This window comes from Muntiacus reevesi, chromosome 9, assembly GCF_963930625.1.
Source record: "Muntiacus reevesi chromosome 9, mMunRee1.1, whole genome shotgun sequence".
NCBI lineage: Eukaryota > Metazoa > Chordata > Mammalia > Artiodactyla > Cervidae > Muntiacus > Muntiacus reevesi.
The window spans coordinates 53,033,187-53,060,379 of NC_089257.1; the positions used below are offsets into that span (position 1 = coordinate 53,033,187).

The 27,193-nt window shown below is 38.4% G+C and overlaps 1 protein-coding gene across 4 annotated transcripts in view; it reads right to left on the bottom strand.

Annotated features, from left to right (window-relative positions):
* Positions 1-14,746, bottom strand: part of BTBD10 (BTB domain containing 10) — a 69,456-nt gene extending 54,710 nt beyond the window's left edge. For all 4 annotated transcript variants that reach the window (XM_065943843.1, XM_065943840.1, XM_065943842.1 and 1 more), the window contains exon 1: positions 14,584-14,746. The gene's annotated coding sequence lies outside the window, so the exon portion shown is untranslated. The remainder of the gene's footprint in view (positions 1-14,583) is intronic.
* Between the last annotated feature and the right edge of the window lie 12,447 nt (positions 14,747-27,193).

Here is a 27,193-nt window from a genome sequence, read left to right on the forward strand (position 1 = left end):
ACGACTATTGAGTCTGTACTGTAGTCCCTGAGCCATAACTGCTGAGCTCAAGCATCCTAGAGCCCATGTTCTGCAACAAGAGAAACCACTGTAATAAGAAGTTCATGCAGCACAACTAGAGAAAGCCCATGTACAACAACGAAGACCCAGCGTAGCCATAAATAAAATAAATCTTTTTAAAAATCCTTTTAAAAATAAAAAGCATGGTACAGATACATATTGTGTATTCCACTATAGTCTTAAAATATGTATGCAAACACTCACTCATGTTTTTATGTTTTTAAAATGTCAAGCAGCATCACATAAAACTTATACTTAGTTGCCTCTGAGGAAAGGCTGAAGTGAGACTTGGCGACTCGGACGGTAGATCTGCCTGCAATGCAGGAGACCCAAACCCCTGGGTCGGGAAGTTCCCTGGAAAAGGAAATGGCTACCCATTCTTGTATTCCTGCCTGGAGAATTCCAGGGACAGAGGGGCCTGACAGGCTATGCTTCATGGGGTCACAAAGAGTCAGGCATGACAGAGCAAATAACACTTCACTTTTCATTGTACTTCTTACACTATCTGACAATATCACACCTTGTTTTCGAAACTGGGGAAGGGGGGATTAAGTATTTGGAGATGGCTTTGTTACAGAAATTTTCTTCCTTGTTTAATTTTACTGCTTACCTATAATTCTGTTTTTGTTTCTGACTGCTTAAATATGGTCAATACATACTGTAGGGGAGGAAAAATCTTTTTGCCCTACCCTTCCTAAGTTTTCAACTGGCATCCCTGTAACAAGACAGATTAACAAGAGAAAAGCATACAAATTTTTAATAAAGTTTTACTGGGTTGGCCAGAAGGTTCATCCGTTTTTTTTCTGTAAGATATTACAAAAAACCCAAACTTTTTGGCCAACCCAGTACTTGACCCTGGAGCCTTCTTAAGGAAATGAAGACCTGAAGAAAGAATTAAACCTGAGTGCTCTCATGCCAAGTTTGATGAAAAGCAGAAAATCGTGGAAAGATATGACAGGACAAAGAGGATGAGCTGAGTAGAGTGAACTTACTAGTATTAGCTGTTGTTCAGATTTCTATGTTCCTTCACCTTTGGAGCTAAAGATGCTCCTTTCCTCTGGGCATAGGAAAGAAACTTCTCATGAGGACTTTATAACCTGCTTTAGAGGCAGGTCGGAAAGCTCCTCCAGCATATGCTGTTGCTCTAATTCCTTCTGCTTAAAATATTCAATATATGAAGGCTACATACTTTGGGGTAGCATGTTCTGAACCCCATCATTATGCATTGGTAGAATATATTTCTGCCACATCTTCCCTTAAACTGTAAGACTCCTTGAAGGCAAGAACAAAGTATGACTCATATTTGTGTTCCCACAGCTTAGCACATGTTGTATGTAAGCTTTCACAAAATATTTTAACGAATAAAATTAAGATAAAAGGAAGCTAAAGGGCTTTTCATTTAACACAATCCACTACTATGAAGATTTACAGGGAGTCTTTAACTTAGTTTGGGCTTCCCTCAGAGCTCAGTCAGTAAAGAATCCACCTGCAATGCAGGAGACCCCAGTCTGATTCCTGGGTTGGGAAGATCCACTGGGGAAGGAATAGGCTACAGTATTCTTGGGCTTCCCTTATGGCTCAGCTGGTATAGAATCTGCCTGTAATGCAGGAGACCTGGGTTTGATCCCTGGGTTGAGAAGATCCCCTGGAGAAGGGGAAAGCCTTCCCCTTCAGTAAAGCCTACCCATTCCAGTATTCTGGCCTGGAGAATTCCATAGATTGTATAGTCCATGGGGGTGCAAAGAGTCAGACATGACTGAGTGACTTTCACTTTAACTTAGTTTAACTTAATTGCTTATCTTTGAAAAGAATTCTATTGTACAATCATACACACCAATCATGCAAATCATACCCACCATTCTTGCCATTTTCACCCTCAAATGAGCAAAGAGTACCTGATGCCAATACTCACTTTTAGGAACTATACACTAAGAAAGTGGTGTTAGAGGACGGAACATAACAAACATTCCTGTAAACATTTTTAAAGATATTATCAAATGATCCTAATATTCCCCAAAAGATTCCTCAAAGCTGCCTGTCTAAATCTCACAGAAGCACTTTCAATTGTCAAGACTTGTATTTTTTTTTTTTATTGGATGCAATTAAAATAAAGCAAGTAAATAAAACTGAAAATTTTATTCAGGGCACTTTTATATTATATTATATCTGACTAAATTTTATGTAAATAGTTCCAGGATATCAAATTCAACTGACTTATGTTTTCATTCAAAATCTATTCATTGAGTACTCAGTATCTTTCCAGGCACTCTGCTAACTGCTAGGGATACCCGCAGAGAAGGCAATGGCAACCCACTACAGTACTCTTGCCTGGAAAATCCCATGGATGGAGGAGCCAGGGGGAGTACAGTCCATGGGGGTCGCGAAGAGTCGGACACGACTTCACTTTCACTTTCAGTTTTCACTTTTATGCACTGGAGAAGGAAATGGCAACCCACTCCAGTGTTCTTGCCTGGAGAATCCCAGGGACGGGGGAGCCTGGTGGGCTGCCGTCTATGGGGTCACACAAAGTCGGACATGACTGAAGCGACTTAGCAGCAGCAGCAGCAGCAGGGGTACACTAACAAACAGATTTAATAAAATTGCATGAATTTTCCATTAAGAGTAGGGTACTTTGTCTATTTGAAAGACTTCTTAATCAAATCAATCAAAATGTAAGACTTTCAAAGTCAGCTCATATTCACTCCTTGAACTTCCAGGGGTGACCTGCAGATAAAATCTCTGATTTGATTGATTTTATCACTTTTATAGAATTTCTATTGAAATTTTGCTAACTTCTTGTTTAAGACATTAACACTTCAAGAACCATTTATTTTTTTCCCATCTTAAACAGCTCAATCAATGTTTGAAAAATCTTTCTCTATCTTAGGCATTTTCTAAATGCCTACATTACATAATTAGCATTATAATGAACTAGATGCTGTTTACAGTGCTAAATTCTTAAAGCTCACTGAAAGGCATATATGATTTTTTTTAATTTTCTAAAAAAAGTATCAATGTTTTATTTTCTATGTGTGTGTCCCTATTTTTCCTTTTCTTCTATGACTAAATAGTAATGCCTTCAAAACCGGAAACATCTCAGTTGAAGCAAATCACCTTGACACAAAATTTAATATAGGCAAATCCCCAATAAGCTGATGAAGTGCCCTAAATCAAAGGAGATTATATTCAACTCCTTAAGAACCAGCACCCTTTAAACAAAGGCAGACTCGAGCAATGTTCTATTTTTTCCTCCATGATCCTTTAAACAAAGTCAGACTTTTAAACAATGTCTTCTTTTTCCCCTCTGAGAGGTTTTCAAAATAAGTTATATTTTTCATATAACTTTTACTGTGCTGTTGCATTTTGACCCATCTCATCCCATTACCTTCCATTCCTTTCTGATTTCTGCTTATTTAACTGCCCTCAATTAAGACAGAAAAGGCCCTAAGCATGACTCAAGCTCCAGACTGCAGTATTGCCCAACAGAACTTTGTGTGACAACGAAAATGTTCTATGTCTGCACTGTCCAAAAAGCAGCCACGAGCCACAGGTGGCGATAAAACACTTGAAACGTACAACCAATGAAATGAATTTTTAATTTTCCATTTTAATTCATTTAAATTTGAATAGCAATATGTGGCTGAGCTGAGAATCGAAGAATTGATGCTTTTGAACTGTGGTGTTGGAGAAGACTCTTGAGAGTCTCTTGGACAGCAAGGAGATCCAACCAGTCAATCCTAAAGGAAATCAGTCCTGAATATTCATTGGAAGGACTGATGCTGAAGCTGAAACTCCAATACTTTGGCCACCTGGTGCAAAGAACTGACTCACTGGAAAAGACCCTGATGCTGGGAAAGACTGAAGGCAGGAGCAGAAGGGGACAAGAGGATAAGATGGTCGGATGGCATCACTGACTCAATGGACATGAGTTTGAATAAGCTCCAGGAGTTGGTCATGGACAGGGAAGCCTGGCGTGCTGCAGTCCATGGGGTCACAAAGAGTTGGACATGACTGAGCAACTGAACTGAACTAATGTGGCTGTAACTACCATCTATGCTAAAATAATAAGCAATGACCAGTAAGTATCAGAATGGGTTCCTGAACAATATGATCACAATTATGCACCTGAAATACTTCCTTAGGTATCTGAGCTTTAAAATTTACTTTTAATGTAGTCAACAAAGAGATGATTTTTAAAATGTCATGCCATTTTTCTCTATGGTATATTCTCTCTTCCCTTTTCTCTACGCTTCCACCTGACATTCACATTACAGAAAATAGAGGACATGGCCAAGATGCTGGAGTAGGAAGACCTTGAACTCATCTCCATCCATAGACACATCAAAATTACTACTTACAGAGCAATTATCTAAAGGAACAACTTGAAGATTAGATTGCTGCAGGAAACTTGCTGCAGAAAAGATTTTCCTCAGCTAAAGACATAAAGGAACCACATGAGAAAGACAGGAAGGGTGGAGACACTGTATTGTCAGAACCCTCATCACTTGCTTCAGTTCAGTTCAGTCGCTCAGTCATGTCCAACTCTTTGCGACCCCATGAATTGCAGCATGCCAGGCCTCCCTATCCATCACCAACTTCCAGAGTTTACTCAAACTCATGCCCATCGAGTCAGTGATGTCATCCAGCCATCTCCTCCTCTGTCATCCCTTTCTCCTACTGTTCCCAATCCCTCCCAGCATCAGGGTCTTTTCCAATGAGTCAACTCTTAGCATGAGGTGGCCAAAGTACTGGAGTTTCACCTTCAGCATCAGTCCTTCCAATGAACACCCAGGACTTATCTCCTTCAGGATGGACTGGTTGGATTTCCTTGCAGTCCAAGGGACTCTGAAGAGTCTTCTCCAGCACCATAGTTCAAAAGCAACGATTTTTCGGTGCTCAGCTTTGTTCACAGTCCAACTCTCACATCCACACATGACTACTGGAAAAACCATAGCCTTGACCAGACGGACCTTTGTTGGCAAAGTAATGTCTCTGCTTTTTAATGTGTCTAGGTTTCACTTGCTTAGCAACCCACAAATAGGAGAAATATCATAATTGATCATCCCCAAGGAAAAGGGCTCAAGTCCCACATCAGGTTTCCCAGTCCATGGGGGCGTGCACCAGGAAACAAGTCTAGCTTTGAAAACAAGAAAGCTTATGTTTGGGAGCATGAGAGGCAGGGAGGGGGTGTTAGGAAACAGATTCTGCTCTTAAAGGGAGCACACAAGATCTCAACATGCTCCAAGTCCCAAGCAGAGGCAATAGTTTGAAAGGAGCTTGGGCAAGACCCACTTGCTGATCTTGGAGAGCCTCCCAGAGAAACAAGAGGCAAATGGGACACTCCTTGGGGGAGAAAATGGTGACAATAGCTGTTTGGGGGAGCTTGTCCTACCATGCTAACGCTAGTACAGGCAATCTCCGTTCTGGAATGTTCCCTTTATTCTATTAGTGCCAGGGACCCAATTCAACTCTCCAATGAGCCAGCAGCAGTCCTGTGCCCACCAGGCCCTACAAAGAGCCAGCCACACAAGAAGCCTATCCTGCCCTCCAGGAGGCTTGCAGCCACCACATAAGGCACAGCTAACTGGACAGAGGACAGGCCTGCCTAGCAGCACACTCACAGTACTCAGCCCCAGAACAATGTAACGGTTCATGAAGCTCACATAAAAGGCACCTTTAGAGCACACAGCTCTGGTAACCAGAGTGGAGTGTGCTGCTGGGCCCCATAGGACATCTCCTACATGAGGCCACCTCAAGATAAGGAAACATAAATAACCCACCTAAGACACTGAAAGAAATACAAAGATTTGGCCAAATAAGGAGATAGAGGACTATATTCCAAATGAATGAATGAGACATAATCTGAGAAAAAAACTAAATGAAGATATGCAATCTACCTGAAAAAATGTTCAAGGTAGTGATCATAAAGATACTCAACAAACTCAGAAGAATGAATGAACATGGTGAGAAGTTTAACAGCTAGAAATAAAAAGAAGAACAAAGCATATAGAATAAGTGAAATAAAAAATACGTGGAACCAATGAGCAATCTGGAAGACAAAGTACTGTAAATCACCTGAGCTGAACAGAAAAAAAGAATGAAAAATTTTTAAATGAGGATATAGTTTAAGAAACCTCTGGGACAACATCAAGCATACTAACATTATAGGGGTCCCAGAAGGAGAAGACAGAGTGAGAAAGGGGACAGAGAACTTACTTGAAGACACTATAGCTGAATACTTCCCTAACCCAGGAAAAGAAAAGACATTCAGGTTCAGGAAGTATGGAACGTCCACTCCAGGTAAGAACACTGGAGTGGGTTGCCATTTCCTTCTCCATGGGATTTTCCTGACCCAAAGACCAAAACTGGGTTTCCCGCTTTGCAGGTTGAGTCTTTATAGTCTGAGCCACCAGGAAGAGCATAGGAGCATATATATGGGTTTTGTTTTGTTTTAGTCACACCAAAACAAATTATAATTAAAATGGCAAAAATTAAAGATAAGAAAATCTTAAAAGCAGTGAAAGAAAAGCTAACTAGTTACACACAAGGAACTCCCAAAAGACCATCAGCTGACTTTTCAGAAGCTGCAGACCAGAAGGGAGCGGCATGACATATTCAAAGTGAAGAAAGAAAAAAACCTACAACCAAGAATACTCTACCAAGCAAAGTTATTGTTCAGATTTGAAGGGGAAACAGACTTTAGAGATCAGCAAAACCTAAAAGAGGTCAGCATCACTCACTAAACCAGATTTACAAGAAATGTTGAAAGAACTTCTGTAAGTAGAAAAGAAAGGTCCACTGCTAGAAATATGAAAATTATAAAAGGAAAAAAAAAACTTGTAAACATATAGTAAAGGTAACAGATCAACCATTATATAGTAGCAGGAAAGCTAAAGACAAAGGTAATAAAATAATGTATGGCCATAATATATACAAAAAGATTTTAAATATGTCAAAAATAATAAATATGTGTAGGATAAAAATGTAGGGTGGTTAGAATTTGTTCAAAATTAAGAGATCAATTTAAAACAATCATATACATGTGTATACATATATTTATTAACCTCATTGTAACCACAAACCAAAACTCTGTAATAGATACAAACACAAAAAAAGAGAAAAATTCAAACATAACACTGAAGACAGTCATCAAATCACAAGGGAAGATAGCAAAAGAACTACAAATAACTACAAAAGCAATCAGCAAATAATTAAAATGGCAAAGTATAAACTTATCAATAATTAATGTAAATGGACTAAATGCTCCAATGAGAAGAGAGTGGCTGAATAGATTAAAAAAAAAAAAAAAAAGACCCATATATATGCTCCTATGCTCTTCCCTGGTGGCTCAGACTGTAAAGAGTCTGCCTGCAATGCAGGAGACCTGGGTTAGATCCCTGGATCAGAAAGATCCCATGGAGAAGGAAATAGCAACCTATCCCAATACTCTTACCTGGAGAATCCCCATGGATGGAGGAGCCTGGGAGGCTACAGTCCATGGGGTCACAAAGATTCAGATACAACTGAGAGACTAACACTTTCACTTTACATGCTCATATAAGAAAGTCACTTTAGATTTAAAGATATACACAAAAAGAAACTGATGGGATAGAAAAAGGTATTCCATGTAAGTGGAAATGAAAAGAAAGCTGACATATCAATACTTATATCAGACAAAACAGACTTTAATACAAAGACTATAACAAAAGAAGGTTATTACATAATGATAAAGGAATCGATCCAACAAGAAGATATAAACAATTATAAATAAACATGCACTCAATGTAGGAGCACCTAAATATATAAGATATATTAACAAACATAAAGGGAGAAACTGATAGTAATACAGTAACTGCAGCAAACTTTAAAACCTAACATGTCAATGGACAGATCATCCAGATGGAAAATCAATAATGAAACACTGGCCTTATATAATACATTACAGCAGATGATTTAATAGATATATACAGAACACTTCACCCAAAACCAGCAGAATATACACATCCTTTTCAGTGTAAATGGGTAGACCAAAAGTTCAGCCACAGAACAATTCTCACTAAATTTAAGAATGCTGAAATTATAAGTATCTTTTCTTAGTAAAAGTATAAGTATCTTTTCTGAAAACAGCATGAGACTAGAAATGAACTACAAGGAAAAAAGCTATAAAGACACAAATGTGAAGGATAAAAAAAATGCTACTAAACAATCAATGGCTTATTGGCAAAATCAGAAAGGAAATCAGAAAATACCTGAAGACAAATGAAAATGGAAATACAACAATCCAAATCTAATGGGGCACATCAAAAGCAGGTCTCTCCCTATGAGGGAAGTTTACAGTGATACAGGCCTACCTCAGAAACAAGGAAAATCTCAAACAACCTAACCTTATACCTAGAGAAACCAGAAAAAGAAAAAACAAACCCAAAATTAGTAGAAGGAAAGAAATAATATAGAGCAGAAGTAAATGAAAGAGACTTTAAAAAAATAATAAAGACTAATAAAATTATTAGTAATTCTTTGAAAAGATAAAATTAATAAACCTTTAATCAGACTCATCAAGAAAAAAAGAGCCCAAATAAATAAAATCAGAAATGAAAAGCAATGAAATAGAAACGACACCACAGAAACACAAAGGATCATGCTACTAAGAACAAATATATTCCAATGAAATGGACAACCTAGAAGAAATGGATAAACTCCTAGAAACATATGATCTTCAAAAACTGAATCAGGAAGAAGTAAAAAATATGAATAGACCAATTACCAGTAATAAAATTGAATCAATTAAAAAAAAATTCCCAACAAACAAAAGTCCAGGACCAGATTTTATAGGTAAATTTTACAGACTTTACAGAATTTACAGGTATTCTTCAAAACATTTAAAGAAGAGCTAACACTCATCCTTCTTTTTATTAAATCTGTTTGTTAGGGTACCCCTGCTGTTGCTGCTGCTAAGTCACTTCAGTCATGTCCTACTCTATGTGACTCCAGAGACGGCAGACCACCAGGCTCCGCCTTCCCAGGGATTCTCCAGGCAAGAACAATGGAGTGGGTTGCCATTTCCTTTTCCAGTTCATGAAAGTGAAAAGTGAAAGTGAAGTCGCTCAGTCGTGTCCGACTCTTCTTGACCCCATGGACTGCAGCCCACCAGGCTCCTCCGTCCATGGGATTTTCCAGGCAAGAGTACTGGAGTGGGGTGCCAAGAAAATCCTCAATACACTACTAAAACCCACTAAACAAATAATTTCAGTAAAGTTGCATTGTTGGTAGGAATGTAAACTGGTGCAACCACTATGGACAACAGTATAGAAGCTTCTCAAAAAATTAAAAACAGAACTTCCATATTATCCACTAGTTTGACTTCTAGGTATTTACCTTAAGAAAACAAAAACACCCATTTGAAAAGATATATGCACCCTATGTTCACTGAAGTATTATTTACAATAGCCAAAATTCGGAAGCAACCTAAGTGCCCATCAATAGATGAATGGATAAAGAAGACATGGTCTATAAATACAATGAAACATTTTTCAGTCATTAAAAAAAAAAACTTGACATATGCAACAACATGAGTAGATCTAGAGAGTCTAATAATAAGTGAAGTCAGTCAAATACCACATGATCTCTCTCATATGTGAAATCTAAAAAAAAAATGCAAACAGACTCACGACACTGAGAATAAACAGGTGGCATCTAGAGGGAAGTGTGGGGGAAGCTGAAACACGTGAAGGAGATTAAGAGGTACAATCCTCCCGTTACAAAACAAATAAGCCATGGGGGTGTAATATATAGCATAAGGATATGGTCACTATATAGGGACAGATAGTTTTGGATTTATCATGGTCATTTCACAATGTATGCAAATATCAAATCATCATGTAGTATACCTGAAATTAACATAATATTGTACATCAACTATATTCCAATTTTTTACTTAAAATACCAGATATCAGTCAATGGATGCCAACATGAAAAGCAAGAAAGAGAACCCTTATGTTCAATGTGGACTAGAATAAAGAAAAATAACTTTTTAAATTTCCAGTGGAAGTGTCATATTGTCAAGGCTGTAAATAGCCATTTGAATTTGTTCCCTACAAATGAGACAGCTAGATATAAATGTAAATTTCCCTGATGTGTCTTAAGATTACCAGAAGGTATGTTATTTTCTGAGTATAAACACAGTACAAAGTGTTAAAAAGTTATATTCCCTTTACTATTTACACAGCACTTTTACATAATTTATTTCATTATTAAACTCCTGACAATTATATTCAACCTCCATTTTTCATGTGAGCCAACAAAGTCTCAGAGTAGTTAAGTAACTTTTATGTCATAGACCTAACAGATAGCTTTAAACACAGATCTAAATGATCCCAAATAAGGTATTCCAAGTAGAAAAGTATGATTACAATGTTAAATGAGCCTAGAAAAGTGTTATTAATAGTTTCTAATCAAGTATTTCAGTTAGTCATTTCACTATGACAGACTCTCACCCTCAACCAAGTATCAAAAATGTTAATTTCAGTTCATGACCAAAAGTACTAATAGGTCATTCATTTCAGCTACAAGAAAATAAAAACAAGTACCATGTAATCAGATATCTCACATTTTTAAAACAGAAAAATATAATTAAACTATTAGGATAAATGGAGATGCTTTTATTGGCATACTTTTAGCATTTTACAAATCTTCAAAAATGACATAAGGTCACATATTCCACATAAAATCTTTCCCCTTTAATGTCAAGTTTCTATTATTTCTACATGGAACATTTACCAACTTCTTAATTCCCTCCCAAAGAGCATCTCTTTGAATTCTGATTGCTTACCTTCCATAGCTGAGCTCTAGATCTCTGCTTCCTGAACAAGCCAAGACTCAGTTTATGACAAAGTAAACAAGAGCAAGCCATAGCAGGGAAACACATTAGCTTAAGCCCTAATAAACATTCTATCCAAGAGGAGAAAACATTTCTAGTAGTTCTTCCTCCATTAATGAGCATCTTTCTCCCTTATTGTAGGTCATAACCAACAAAAAACAAACAAAAAAGGGAGTCAAAGATAAAAATACAGCTGAAATGAGTGGCTAGAAAAGCTTCCTATTACTGCATTGTAAATTAAACTTAGAACTGTAGATGTTTCGTTTCCTTCTCCCTCATACATAGAGTCTAGCCTGCTCAGATGCATCTACCATACAGAGGAGTAGAGAATGTTATGTCCTAAGAATTGAAAGCTCTAAAAATAGAACCAGAAGCCACTGAGCAAAAGCATATTCAATTGCTTCACAGGCCTCATCTAATCTTCCCTTGGGAAGGCATCTCACTCAAGGAATTGAAAGACAGGAGAAAAATACTTCCAAGAGAGAACTTCCTTACTTTACAAGTTAGGTAGATACATGGGGAGAAGAAAATGATGGTTCCTCCTTCAACAAACATAATCTCCAAAAATACATAACAGATTTTTAAGGATGTTTTCTAAACTCTCAAAGAGGAACACCTCATAGAAAACATACCATCTTCTCCTGTTTCACTTCCCACACCAGAGAGAGGCAGGGATTGGGTGAAGAGGTGTTAGATTAACTTGACCTAAAAAGACTAAGCTAAAGAAAGAAAACTAAGTCTGCCAATTCCCAAAGTAGACCTGATTGAAAACCAATATTCTATGCAGTCTTTGCATAAATTATGATAAATAACTCTGCCTTGTAAAAGGCAGAGCTCTTTGTAAAGCTGCACAGAAGATAAAGTAGTACTTAACCATTTTATCTTCCTTTTTAAAACTCTTTCCCTCACCTAGACTTTTTTCTCAACCTTACTCCCTCCGAAGACCTTCACCTTGCCCTCTATATGTCTAAGGTTCACTTCTTTCTTAGAATTGACCTCTAAACTTCCATTCCCCACAGTCCAACTAAGTATGAATCAGATTATGTGATTAAAGTACTTCCCTTTAATGGGTAAATGTGGTTTAATCCACAGGGTTCAATTCCACAAATATCATTAAGCTCTACTACGTACAAGGCACCATGTGTTTAATCAAAGTACCTATTCTTCTTACAAGAAAACTAGTTAAATCAATCTTGTAACAGACAGTGTAAAAGAGAAGTACGTTGAGTGCCTGCTTCACTTCACGCTCTTCTCTTCCCATTTCTTCACATCTCAGTGCCCCTTCCCCCTACCCCATCCTTCAGGAATCAATATTGCTTCCAATAAAAGTCAGAGGCTGGGAAGACAACAAGCAATGGTAGAAACAATAAACATTCAAGACCACACATGAGTCTCCAAGATTTTATGTATTAATCACAAGTACAATAAAAAGCTTCTTAATATATAAATTCAAGAAACCTACAAATCCGCTTTGCTCAGAACCCTGAGTTAGTAAACCAATATACTGAGAGTTTTTCCCTTCTCTTATTTCCACACAAGAAAATATCTTTTTAACTATTTAAAAATTTAAATTATTTAAAATATTACTAAGCATCAGTTCAATTTGCCCAACCACATTTAAAGGCTACTAAACTTAACTGCTTTCAATTAGAACTGACATTTTCCCCCCAAGTACTTCTAGTTTTGAAACTGCAAACTAATTGGCATACTTGCTTTAAAATCTTTTTTAGTTGTACAATTATTAATTTTTACTTATAACAGAGCTCCAAACCTAGAGAGCAGGATACAATAACTGACAGATTTGGTTTGGTTGAGCCACATGAAGTTATTTTTAACTGTTTCAAGTAGTTGTCAATATTTTTAAAAGTCAGGAGAATGGCAAGCAAAAATTTAGATTCCCTGTGTTCTCTTGAGAAGGTTGAAGACTGGGCCCATATTCATTATTGCACTAATTAAAATGAACCTGAGAACTAGATATTCCTCTTACATGAGGCATAAACTCTCTGGTGTATTTCACTCATTTTTATTTTCATATGCCTAGTATCTGAAGCATGTAAGTTTGCTGAAAGATGCATATTTTCCAGATCACTTCAACAAGTCACCTAATGTATCAAACCACAAAGCAGGATGTATCGGTTTGCAACTTCATAGTTAATAATAAAAAAGGTTTTTTACAAGATTTAGAAGAAAGGTTGAGAAAGAAAAAAATTCAGACTGGTGGAAAGGTAACATACAAAATGTAAAAAGCCCACCTGAAAGTTTTTCTAGGAGTAAAAAGAAAGGTGAAAATTCAAAAACATTGTCAAGACACTGAAAGCTTTCCTGATTGAACTTATGTTACTCCAGTTCCTTGTCACACTCCAAGCTTCAGAACCTCCCTTCCCACTTTTCTCTTTATGTATAACAATAGCAGTTACGCCATAAACTCTGGGAAATATTAGAGAAATTTATGAAAACACATATACATCTTCAAAAACAATTCTCTCACACACTTTTTTAATAGTCTTTATCCACTATCAAATCCTCTCCCAAGTTATTTTTATGGCTTTCTGCCTTGTATTTTAATGACTACAGTCCTCACTTTCAAAGCCTGGGCTTCAGTCCTGGATGGGTTCTCCAGTATAGAAACTTTTTTGGCCCTTACAGTTGCACTCTTTATTATATCTCTTATTCCAATTTCTACAGTCTATTTCATTCAAAATTTATCTATAATCCCCTCTCCAAAAAGTCTTGATCAAATTTGTTTAAGGGGGTGGGGATACCAGTTGGACAAAGAAAATCAATATACTGTTTTCTCTGATATTCATTTAAATAAAAAGCATGAAGGCTCTTAAAGAGTAAAAAATAAATAAACTGTATATGCTAAATGCATAAAGTGACAAGAGACTGATGCTCTAACCATGACTGTACTAGTGACTTCTCATCACGGACTCAAAGTACTAAGGAGAAAAATTAGCAGGAAATCTGTGCAGTCCAAAGATGGTCACACTGCCCCCACACTAACAAGTTACTACGTGATGTCCAACCTCCCTGCACCCCATTCAAGAGGATAAAGAGTGTCAAACTTGTATCTAAAAAAAGAAAAAAAAAAAGAAACTTGTATCTGAAGAAAAAAAAAAAAAGCAGCTTTTCTGTGCAAATTTTGGGAAAACAAAGCTTTACCGCACGTGATATCGTTACAACATAAAACCACGCAACACCTTATTAGGGTCTCACTCCTCTTCACCCAAAGCGAGTCACTGGGGCCAACTTAGCCCCTATTGTGATGCGCCCTCCTCAGGATGTCGCGGCGTTAACCCAGAATGACTGAAAAGGGGCGGGGCACAGGGTTCCCCTGCCCTGGGAAAGAGGGTTGAGGGTATTGCCTTCATCTCTGGGGAAAGGCCTCAGAACTTCCAACCCAAAAACAGCACCCCCGAAAAACCCACGTCCCTTCACTGCCTCTCCGAACTGGGAGCCAGCGGCCGGAGCCCAGAACCCCACCCACCGTCCTCCACCAGGATCTGGGACGCCCAGACCACCGCCACAGCAGTTGAGCTCTCAAGCCCAGATTCGCCCTCCGCCCCCTTCCTCCTTCGCCCCCACCAAGCCCAGGCTCCGGGGCCGCCCCCAGCGAGTTCCCCAACTGAGTCCAGTCACCCTCGAACCTGGAATCCCTTTTGAGTGTCCAGGCACAGGCCAGGGCCAGCGACACCTCGGCTTCCTCCCCAACTAGATTCCTCCAGAGAGGTGTCTGTGGCTGCGGCCGCCCGAGCGGCTGCGGCTACTAAAGCCGCCCCAGCAGGTTTACAGGCCGGCTCCAGGCTGCTTCTCGCGAGATCCCTCAGATCGAAGAGGCGAGATTAGCTGAGTCGTCGCGAGAATGGAGCCTCTCCGCCCAGTAGTTGGGCGGGGCGCAGAGGGTGCTGGCGGTTGAGGGAGTGGCAGCCTGGGGTGGGCGTTCAGCCTCGGGGCGGGTGCCACAAAATGGGAAGCGCTTGTGTCCACAGACGTCAGCTTGGAATCTACTGCGATCCTCGAGCCTGAGCGGCTGCGAGCTGTCACCTCCAAATCTTTGAATACCACATTTTCTCTTGATTTCTTGTTACCGTTAGAAAAAAGCGGACGTCCCAGAGTTAGAGGAATACCTTAAAGACGCTGAGTTTACTCAAGGAAAGCCTTTTCCTCAACTGGGTGAACTCTGAACTCGCTCTGCCGGCTCAGCTGGCGACTATTAGCCGGTCTGAGTTCAGGAAAAGCGGTTTTCGTCAGAGTCATCCTCTATTTCCTATCATCCGCAGCTGTTTGTTTTTAAACTGTGGGTAAGCGGGAACCCGTGTACCAGCTGGAACTTGTGCAGCTGGGCCTCTGTGGAACATCGATAGCAACGTGGATGGGATACTACTCCTAGCGGCAGAAGATTGCCAATCGTAGGGTTTCGGTCACTCATCTTTACTGTCTGTCACATGCTGGACTACACAAATGGAAAAAAAGAAAACAGGTCTCCGATCTCAAAGCTCAGGCCCTGGGAGCGAGACCCACCCTGAAACAGATAATCCTGTTGCACTGTGGTAAAGGCCAAGTTATAAGCTGTGACAGGAAGGAACCGACTTGGCCTGCCATGTTGAGGAAATCACCAGGGAATGACATTTGAGCTGAATCTTAAAGGATAGGTAAGAGTTCCCCAGTTTTGAGAATAGTGGGAGGAGCATTTGTTCCCCAGAGGAAGCGAAGAGGGAGAGGACCGGGTTTGAGTAATTTGCTATGAAAACAGATTTTGCAGAAAGAACTTTGTTGAAAATCTGTTAATCACTTTTAGTTGGGAAGATAAAACTCCGTAACTCCTACATGTGATAACCAAAATGTTTTTTCAAACGAGTGTTCATGGAGATGAGCAGTTGACTGTACAGTAGAGAATAGTGAACATCCTCGTCCACATCTCAGGCCACCTACATATGAGAGACCTAAGGGAAACAGGTTACTGTCATAGTTGTGTTAGTCTCCCAGTCATGTCCCACTCTTTGGGACCCCATGAATTGTGGCTTTCCAGGCTCCTCTGTCCATGGAATTCTCCAGGAAAGAATACTGGAGTGGGTAGCCATTCCCTACTCCAGGAGATCTTCCCAACCCAGGGATGGAACCCCAGTCTCCTGCATTGCAGGCAGATTCTTTACCATCTGAGCCACCAGGGAAACAGGTTATTGTCATAGTACACCAAATTATCATTGCCACATTTTGCTAATGTGGAAGTCTTTGAAGATTTCTTAGAAAGAAAATCTAATAGTTTTGTAATACAGGTATATCTCATGGAGAAACTTCAAGAAAACCCTCAGGCAACAAAACAACCACAAACACCCCCATTGACCTTTATGTATTATAATGGCTTTCTTCTGTAAGACAAAATCAAGAAATTCTACAATCCAAGTTAAGCTTCGGGAGATCTGTCAAACAGGAATTATTTCCCTGTATCAAAATAAAAGCTATCATTGCCTAAAGGGGGCTTCCTTGGTGGCTCAGATGATAATCAATCTGCCTGCAGTGTAGGAGACCTGGGTTAGATCCTTGGGTGGGATCCCTGGGTCAGGAAGATACCCTGGAGAACAAAATGGCTGCCCACTCCAATATTCTTGCCTGGAGAATTTCATGGACAGAGGAGCCCGATAGGCTTACAGTTCATGGGGTCACAAAGAGTTGGACATGACTGAACAGTTTTCACTTTTTATTTCCTAAAGAGAGACTCTGATATTCTACTATAGTATTTCTGCCAATCTCCCTTTAGACATTATTTTCATATTATCCAACCTTCCAGGTGGCACAGCAGGTTAAAGAATTTGCCTGCCAATGCAGGAGACACAGGTTGGATCCCTGGGTGGGGAAGATACCCTGGAGAAGGAAATGGCAACCCATTCCAGTATTCTTGCCTGGAAAATTTAGGGACAGAGGGGCCTCGTGGGCTACAGTTCATGGAGTCACAAAGAGTCAGACACAACTGAGCAACTGAGGACACATACATGTATATGTATATTATACATACATTTGACTCACCTTACTCTCCGTACAAATAAACCTAACAATAGGAAAATAAAAAGTCATAAACAAGTGCTGAATTATTATGTTATACACCTGAAAATAATGTAAATTATACCTTAATTTTTTTAATTAAAAATTTTTGAAAAAGTATTTCAAACTCTTTTGTGTGCCAGTCAGGTGCTCAACTTAGCATAATTCACACAGTTCTTGAGAGTCCGTTTGACAGCAAGGAGATCAAACCAGTCAATCCTAAAGGATATCAACCCTGAATACTCATGGGTAGGACTGATGCTGAAGCTGAAGCTCCAATACTTTGGCCACCTGATGCAAAGAGCTGACTCATTGGAAAAGAACCTGATGCTAGGAAAGATTGAAGGCAGAAGAGGGTGACAGAGGATGAGATGGTTGGATGGCATCACCACTTCAGTGAACATGACCTGGGCAAACTCCAGGAGATGGTGAGGGACTGGGAGGCCTGGCTTCCACAGGGTCACAAAGAGTCAGACATGACTTAGTGACTGAACAACAGTAACAATTCCAAGTTCTAGGAATTTTCCAGGGAACATTGGAATAATTAGTGAAAGATTTTTAGATGAAGTATGGAACTTTTTTTCCATTTTAGAATCAGGTCAAGTCATTTTACTTTTGAGGGACCTACAGTTCATTTTACTCTGTTATTTTTTTAAAAGAAAAGAAAATCTAATAAAGCTATCACTGTCATTTTTTTTTTAAAGCAACTTTCATTTGGGGGCATAGTAGCAGCTTTATACCTAGTAGATAATGCTATTGATCAAAAACTTTTGTACAATAGTTTATAAATGCTAGCTGACTGAATGAGCTAAGGTTCAGACCCTTAATACAAGTCTTCTTTCTGTGATATCAATCTATGTATGAAAGAGGTCAAAACAGAAATAGAGAAGTTTCATAGACAAACAATGAACAGACAAGTTTTTTTAGTTGTCTATATCATCATACCTCATAGCATGCTAACACAAGGTTGTTTCCAAGGCAGATAAGGTAGACCTCTGGTTGAATATTTGGTCAAAGAAGGAATGATAAGCTACATACCCAGAATCCTATTTAACTTTAAAGCCTCAGATTTCTTTGTACTGTTTAAGCACTGTCATCTAACGTCAGGAACAGGAAAATCATACACACACACAAAAATCTATCTCTATTCAGCAAATATATTTATTGATCAAGACCGTGTGTAAGAATGTAAGAGGAGATAACACATTATCAATATATAGGTTTTACTGGGGAAAAAATGAGATATATAATTAAATAACAAAAGGAAAACAAGTTGGGTCATACAGAGATAGAGAAATTGGACTATGGGAGGTCAGAAATAGGAAAGATGACTTCCAACTGAAAATATGAAGAAGGTGCAGAAAAGGGGAGGAAAAGAATGTTTGTCTTAGAGGTTGTAAAGAATAGATAGGAGTCTGGCTTGAAGCTATGGTAGGAAAGGGCATTCCTATGCAAAGATCAAGAAAGGCATATAAATAGCTAAACTCAATATTTTGTAGGGCGTTCAGTCGCATTCATGCTTTAACCATATCCGACTCTTTGTGATCCATGGACCACAGTCCACCAGGCTCTTCTGTCCATGGGATTTCCCAGGCAAGAACACTGAAGTGGATTGCCATGCCCTCCTCCAGGGGATCTTCCCCACTCAGGGATCGAACCCTCATCTCCTGCATTGCAGGCAAATTCTTTACTGCCAAGCAATCAAGCCATCAGGGAAGCCCTTATGTAGGGAGAAAAGTAGCAATTAAAAAGAAAATGAAAATTGAAATTGGGACAAAAAGACCTTGAAATGTTAGATTAAAAGTAAGAGTTTGTTAACTTTTTCTGTAACTTATTAGCTGGTGATAGAGTGAAATCTCAGATCTTTCACAGTTTTTGACAAATGCTTTCAGGCTTTCTTTGTGGAAAGTGACAAACTGATCCAAAAATTTATGTATAAATGTTAAAGTTCTAGAATAGCCAAAAAAATTATGAAAAAGTACAAAGCTGAAGAACTTAACACTTAAAGATTTCAAAACTTACTACAATGCTTTAGGAATCAAGACAGTGTGATATTCAACATTGTAAATCAACTGTACTACGATAAAGAAAAAAAATTTTTTAAGACGTGGTATTGGCAATGAGCTAACCAAATACCTCAATGGAATAGAACTGAGAGTCCAAAAATGAACCCATACATTTATGGTTGGTTGATTTTCAGCAAATGCACCAAGACCATTCACTTCAATGAGGAAAAGATAGTCTTCTTAAAATCATGGTGTTTGATGCCAGTACAGTTAGATATCTGTATTTAAAAAAAGCTAAAAAAAAAAAAGAAAAAAAACTAAAAGAAACAAAAATTTAGATCCTTATCTCAAAAAAAAATTAACTTTAAATGGAACATAGACCTAAACATAAAAACTAAAACTGTAAATTTGCTAAAAGAAATTAAAGGGAAGATCTTGATGAATTTGGGTTTAGGCAAAGAATTCCTAGTTATGATACCAAAATCACAAAGCATAAAAGAAAAAATTGAAACTGGGCTTCACTAAAATAGAATTTTTTTTAGTTTATGCTTCAAAAGACAGTATTAAGAGGATGAAAAGACAAACCATAGACTGAGAGAAAATGTTTGCAAATCATACAAAGGATGTACACTTATAATATTTATAGAACTCTTACAACTCACTAATAAATAAGACCACCTAATTTAAAAATGGCAAAGACTTGCAAAGACATTTATATGCAGGCATACAAATAGCTAATTAGCACAGGAAAGGGTGCTAAATGTCAGTAGTTATTAAGTAAATGTAAATCAAAACCACAATGAAATATACTACATCCCCACTGATAATAACATATCAGACACAAGTGTAGATGAAAATAGGGAGAAGAGTCCTTATATAGTGCTGGCATGAACATAATTATATTACAGCCACCTTGCAAAAATTTTGGTAGATTTTTAAGTTAAATATAGACTTACCATACTATACAGAATACTATACTATACTATACAGAATATACCGTACTCTACAGAGCACCATACTATACCCAGTCAGAGACTTCAAAGAAGCTGTCCCACCCTTCTTTACAATATTAGGTATGGTTCCATGACCATATTATAATCAGTGAAATATGAAGAGATGATGTCACCTTCCCAGGCTTGACCAGTAAAAACTTCCCACATGGCATTCCTATCTTTTTCACTTCCACTTACCTGGATAGGTGACCGTTAGGGCTACCATAGTAGAAGCTGAGTTCCTAGCTATCCTATTGAATTGTTCACCTGCCTAGTAGTATAACATTCTAGTAATATGTGAATAAGAAATAAACTTCTATTTAATTTAAGTGGGTATATACTGGGGATCTATTAAAGCAATTTGCTCACCGTAACCAATTCAACCAATTCAGAGATGAGCACCTTTAAATGGATAAAAAGGTGACTGGTAAAAACCTAACAATATGGAGCCAGGGCTTAGCCATAATGGATAGTGAGAAAATAGACACCACAGGTTAGAAAAATAGAACCTTTCCTATGCAAGAGCATAAATATGAAAAAAATTTATTAGACCATCCAATCTAACCAAGGGATATTGATTTTCTATAAAGAAGAGCAAAGGAATAATGATAAAGTGAGGATGAAGGGAATGTGATCAAGGAAGGGCTTACAAGGAATTTCTGAGGTAGTAACAATATTCTCTTTCATGATCTAAATAGTGAGTAAATATTTTTTTCCTTAAAAATCTATATATATATGTACAATAAATTTTGTATGTACAACAAATTTTACTATTTTAAAAAGTAAAAACATATCAATATAAAGTAAATTTTATTATAGGCATGCAAAAATATTTATTACATTAATGAACTAAAGATGAAAGTTACATATTTTTTGAGAAACAGCATTTTATAAGGTGCTTTTATAACTTCAAAAGAACCCTAGAAAACTAGTTACATAAGGGAATATCATCAATATTTAAAGGCCATTGTCTTGTTGAGAAATTATATGTATACTCCTATTAAGGTCCAGAATATGATAAGGAAGCCCATTCATTCATTAACATGGTATTGAAGTACTAGATAATGCTATTAAAAAAAGAAAAAGAGGTGTAATCACAGGGAGAAAAGAGAGAAAACTATCATATGTTGAGATTATATGATCATCCACATAGAATCCAAATGTAAATAAGATATTAGAATTAATAAGATAGTTCAGCAAGTTTCTTGGTAATAAAAGAAAATTAGAAAAATGAATAATATTTCTCTATACCAAAATTAACCAATTAGAAAATATAATAAACATTTAGATACCTTCACATTAACCATATAGAGTTTAGCAATTAACAAAGGATACATAAGATTTTTCTACAAAAAAATGTTTAAACTCTATTTAGAAGGCATTAAATTCTTGCCTGGGAAATCCCATGGACAGAGGAGCCTGGGGGGCTACAGTCCATGGAATTATAAGACTTGGACATGACTTAGCAACCAAACTACCACCACTACCAAAGTAGATTAGAATGAGTGAAAAGGTTTACTATGTTGATCAATAGGACAATATAATAAAGTGACAATTCTTCTTAAAATTAACATTTAATTTTAATACAATCCAGATAAAACTGCAGCTGGATTTTTTAGAAGAGAACTCAAACTCAAATGTAAATACTGAATGGTAAAATAGAGGTTTATAAAGAAGGATGTGTGTGTGTGTGTGTGTGTGTGTGTGTGTGTGTACATAAAGTATGCAAGAACAGGCAAATACATCAATACATACATAGAATTCAAAAACAAACCTATGTTGGACTTTCCTGGTGGTCTGGTTGTTAAGAACGCACCTACCAATGCAGGGAACATGGATTTGATCACTGATCCGGGAAGATTCCACATGCCACTGGGCAGCTGAGCCTGTGCACCACAGCTACTGAACCCGCATGTTGTCGAGCTCATGTTCCACAACAAGAGAAGCCCATGCAACTAAAGAAAGCCCACGTGCAGCAACGAAGACCCAGTGCAGCTATAAATGAATAAATGCACATATCTTTAATAAATAAATAAATAAACCTCTGTTAGCAAAGTCAACAATATGGTGGAATAGAAGGTCCTAGCCCTTGGTTCCTCACAGAAGCACTGATTTAGCAGTAGTATATAGAGCAAAGTATCTTTATGAGAAGTCTAGGATCCAGGTAAGAAGTTGCAGTACCCTGGCTATAGTTGCTCAGTTGTTTCCAACTCTTTACTACCCTATGGACTGTAGCCTGCCAGGCTCCTCTGTCCGCAGGGATTCTCCAGGCAAGAATACTGGTGTGGGTTGCCATACCTTCCTCCAGGGTATCTTCCCAACCCAGGGATCAAACCCAGGTCTCCCGCATTGCAGGCAGATTCTTTTCCAGCTGAGCCACCAAGGAAGCCCTCAATACCCAAGAGAAGCACAAAATCAATAACGGCTGTATTGAAATGTGGCCATGGCAGAAAAAAACTCAAAAAAGACAAGATCCCTGTTTGACATTCTGCAAACAGAGCTTATGCCTCACCTGTCTTAGGTACTTGGAGAGGGGGAATCAGGACATCCTGTCCTCTTGACTCCAGTGTCTGGACATCTCCAGGATCCAGAGGATCCAGACCAATATGGCCTTGAGGAAACTGATGACTGAGATCAAAGTGGTGATGCCTGTGCTGAGATTCTATGTGAAAATGACTCTAAATATGGCTATACACAATAACTTCCTCTTATTCTGTTAATGACCTGCAGAGCATTGAAGGAGGTAGTTTCAGACAAGACCACCAACGGAAGCCAAAACATATATCTCTGCTGCTTGTGTCCTGGGGTGGTTCTGCTTCACTTCTGGCTGCCATTATTAGGAGGTGGAAGTTAAATAAATGCTGAAATTGGCTGTGGATGTTTACGTGGAATCTGCATATCATGAAGGACCTTTCCCGGTATCATCAGGTCTGGGATTCTGGGTTGTGAGCCCCAGGTAGAGACATTGAGTCACTGCCAGTACAGAAACCAGGACTATTCTCCATGTGAGCTCAAACTTAAAGATGAGGATTTTTCTGGATTGGAACCTGAAAGCCATTGTATTCTTCAATGCCTCTGATGGTTCTCATTTATACGTCTTCCCAAATATATATTACCTTGGAGCCTTCTGTGCCCACCCTTTTCCCCTGGGATCCCAAGAGATGGAGAAAACATGTAACCTGTGAAGACTTGTGCCAAGAAAGCTACAAATGTTAAAATTTGGCCATAGTCCTTTCAAAGAAACATGTGATCTCTTATCCCAAAAGAAAAGCGTATATAGCGTGAAACTAATGGATCATATGCCCCCAAGCTCTTTTGATATTACTGTGAGTTTATATTATTGAGAAAATTATCTTTTTTTTTTTAAACAGAAAATGAAGACTTAGGATAAGAATTGCAAAAACAAATCAATTGATTTTAAAACCTAACTTAATTCTAAATACTGGGCTTTGCTTGGGATGAAGTTGAACTAAACCCAAGAGGCTCATAGTTTAAGGTGTTGACCTAAAATAAATAAACTGTTAGTCATTTCTCCAGCAAAAAAAAAAAAAAAGAATTACAGTTCAGGATCTGCAACCATGGCGAGCAACATGTAAGTCTTCACACAGGAAGGGAAGAAGAACCCTTTCACAGAAGGGGAACGCAAGTTGGGAGAGCTATAATAAACAATCCAGGACTTTTCATTGGCCGGCCAAGTTATTGGCAGGAAAGAAAAGATCTGCCAGTTGGGCCCTGCTTTGGAAGCAGGGCATTAGAGCTCCCCCTTCTGGTCTCCTGATGATTTGACGTTTCTGTTAATTTTTTTTTTTTTTTTTTTTTTTTTTTTACAATTTCCTCTTTTAATCTTGATCTCTCTGAAAGAATCACTGATCAAGGGTCAGGTTTTCTGGTTTTATCAGCTCCCTGTCCCTCAATGTCAGGAAAGACTTTTCCTGAGTGTAGTGTCTCACCTCAGAAAGAGTACATAAATTGGAAACCTATTGAAGTCACATTTGAGTAATAAGGAGTGTAAGTGACAGAACTCTCAGGCACTTTTTCTCTGAAGTTTATATATTATCAAGATATTAGGCATTGGAGATCACCTCAAACATTATGTCATCATCAAGTTTGGCAGACAGACTTCCAACAGGCATGGTCCAAATAGCTTTGGAAAACTATCTCATCAAAAGTTGTCTGCTTCAATTCCAGGAATCTTTACTTTCAGGTCACTAGATAATGTGCAGGTCCAGTCAGTGCTTTCTTTAGATGTGTCACATGAATCTCCAAGTCTTTTCCCTGGAGTTTGGCAGCACAAAAATTGGGTTGCAGTATCTGATGGGGGCCTTTCCAGCAAGGTTAAAGAGAGTCTTCATGGAGGTGCCTTTTCCAATAGACAAAATCTCCAGTTGGCAAAGTGTGATGCTTAAGGTCTTCCTCTTCCAGGAATGTGTGGTGAAAAGAATGCTCTGTGATTATTGGTAATAGAAGCAACTAGATCTTTGCAATATTGGAGTATCTTTCCTTTCATCAGTGGTGGGTCAAAAGAGGCAGGAGCCAGATGCACTGGGCATCCTGTGACTGTCCCAAAGGGTGAGATTTGATGTGTTCCAAAAAGGCTGGATCTGAGATTTAGAAGGACCACCAGCAATGCTTTTGGCCAAGGTATTTGGAGGACCTCTACAAATTTTGTCAGTTAAGTTGGGAGTGAGGGTGGCATATGGAATCTTAGTTCCCCAACCAGGGTTTAAACTCATCCCCCCTGCAGTGGAAGTCTGGAGTCTTAACTACTGGACTACCAGAGAAGTCCCTGTCAACTGAATCTTAATAACACTGTGTACATTAAACCAAATGAGAGGATTGAACACAGTGAAAGTGTTACAAAACCAGTCAAACAGAGCAGACTGGTAAAAGTACCTGACCAATAAAATGGGTTCCTTGATTACTATGAAGTTCAAGAGCAGTTCCCTAGGTAGGGATAATCCTATCCAAAAGGACTTTAGCCACAGAACAGGCAGTAGTTCATCAGTCCAGTGTGAAAAACATATAAAGCATGACTAAAACATGTATATCGATGAGATGGAGGAAGCTCCACCTCATTAAATCCATTAAATTAAATCCAATTGGCAAGAACTCAAATGATCCATTAGGCAGTTTAAAATGTCTAGGAGCTACAAACAGACTTTCCTGGGTTGTATTTAGAGCAAGTGGAACAAGTAGGTTAGGGACTTTTTTTTGGCTTTGTTAATGTTTCTTCACCAATACTGACACATGAATGCTCTCATTTTGTGAATAGACCAATCGTTTAATGCATGTATAGTGGTTAGCAATCAGAATTTTAGAGTTTCTGGAAGGACTAGGATGTTATTTGGTTCGAATCAGAAATTTCTCTTCTTTTCAAACCAAAAACTGTATATTCAATCTTGTTTTTCTTTTCTGAGGCCAACTATTGGGCTTCTCTAGTCAGTTGCCTAAGTTGTCATTTGGGAAAATATCCCTCTGGATCGTGACAGAGATTTGATTGCTCTTGGTTCCTTTAAGGGCAGCATTTCTTATGGAAATGTCAGCAAAGTGATTTTCCTTAGCTTCCAGAGAGTGAAGTTTAGCATGCCCTGGAACCTTAATAGTAGCTAAAGTGGCAGGTAAAAGTATTACATCCAACAATTCTTGAACAAAGGGACCATTTAGCATTTCATATCTACTGGAAGTACGGAAGCCATGTCGCTTCCAAAACATTCCAAAGCTATGAGCTATTCTGAGAGCATATCTGTTATCAGTATAAATATTAGAAGTTTTGCCCATGACTAAAGCACAAGCCTGTGTAACAGTGTATAATTCAGTCTGTTGGGCCAAAGTAGTCGTAGGTCTAGATATTGCCTCATCAATATCAAATGGAGTTGCAACAGACTATGCAGCACAATATTTGCCACTGTCATCTTTTGAATAAGAACCATCAGTGAACCATGAGAAACCTATGTAACCATGTTACATAGAGGAATTGCCTATAGATTGTCACCAGGAGTCAGGAGGTGACCCATCACTGTTAAGCATCATGAGGGATGTCATTGGTGATGGAGATAAGAGTACCAGGATTAAAGGTTGTTGTTGTTCAGTAGCTAAGTCATGTTCCACTCTTTGTGACCCCATTGACTGTAGCCCACCAGACTCCTCTATCCATGGAATTTTCCAGGCAAGAATACTGGAGTGTGTTTGCCATTTCCTGCTCTAGGAAATCTTCCTGACCCAGGAATCAAACTTGCATCTCTTGTGTCTCCTGCATTGGCAGGCAGATTCTACAAACAATAAATGCTGGAGAGAGTGTGGAGAAAAGGAAACTAGGACATGGAAGCAACCTAGATGTCCATCAACAGATGAATGGATAAAGAAGTTGTAGATAAAGATATATATATTCCATCTATAATGGAATATTACTCAGTCATAAAAAGGAACACATTTGAGTCCATTCTGATGAGGTAGATGAAACTAGAGCCCATTATACGAAGTAAAGTAAGTCAGAAACAGAAAAGCAAATATTGTATATTAATGAATATATATGGAATCTAGAAAGATGGTACTGATGAACCTATTTTCAGGGCAACAATGGAGATGCAGACATAGAAAACAGATTTGTGGACACAAAGGGGAAGGAGAGGGTGGGATGAATGGAGAGATTTTTTGATGATAACCATTCTGACCAGTGTGAGGTGATGTCTCATTGTAATTTTGATTTGCATTTCTCTAATAATGAGTGATGTTGAGCATCTTTTCATGTGTTTATTACCATCTGTATGTCTTCTTTGGAGAAATGTCTGTTTAGGTCTTCTGGCAAGTGAATTCTTTACCATTACATCACCTGGGAAGCCCAACTAAATATCAAACCTGGGTTTGGGCAAACTGCATTCTTTCCTTGACAACTGTATGTCCCTTTAAAGGTAAAAGTTTTAGCCTCTTCCTGTGAAGAGGCTTGAGAAGAAGAGCAAAGAGATTTCATTCACATGTTACAACAAAATAGAACTTCTAGGGAAATTTTTATCACCTGGATAAATCTTCAAGATTTGTGAGAAATAAGTCCTAAGACATTATTGTCCACGTGAATTGTTTTTCTTTTCGAGTGAAGTAAAGAAGGTATTGACTAGTTTTATCAGCTGAACTACTAAAGAATGCACTGAATAAATCAATTACAGTAAAGAAACTGTGAGGCGAGTAGAAGTAACGCAGCTTAGATTAGGAATAGGCCTTCCTAC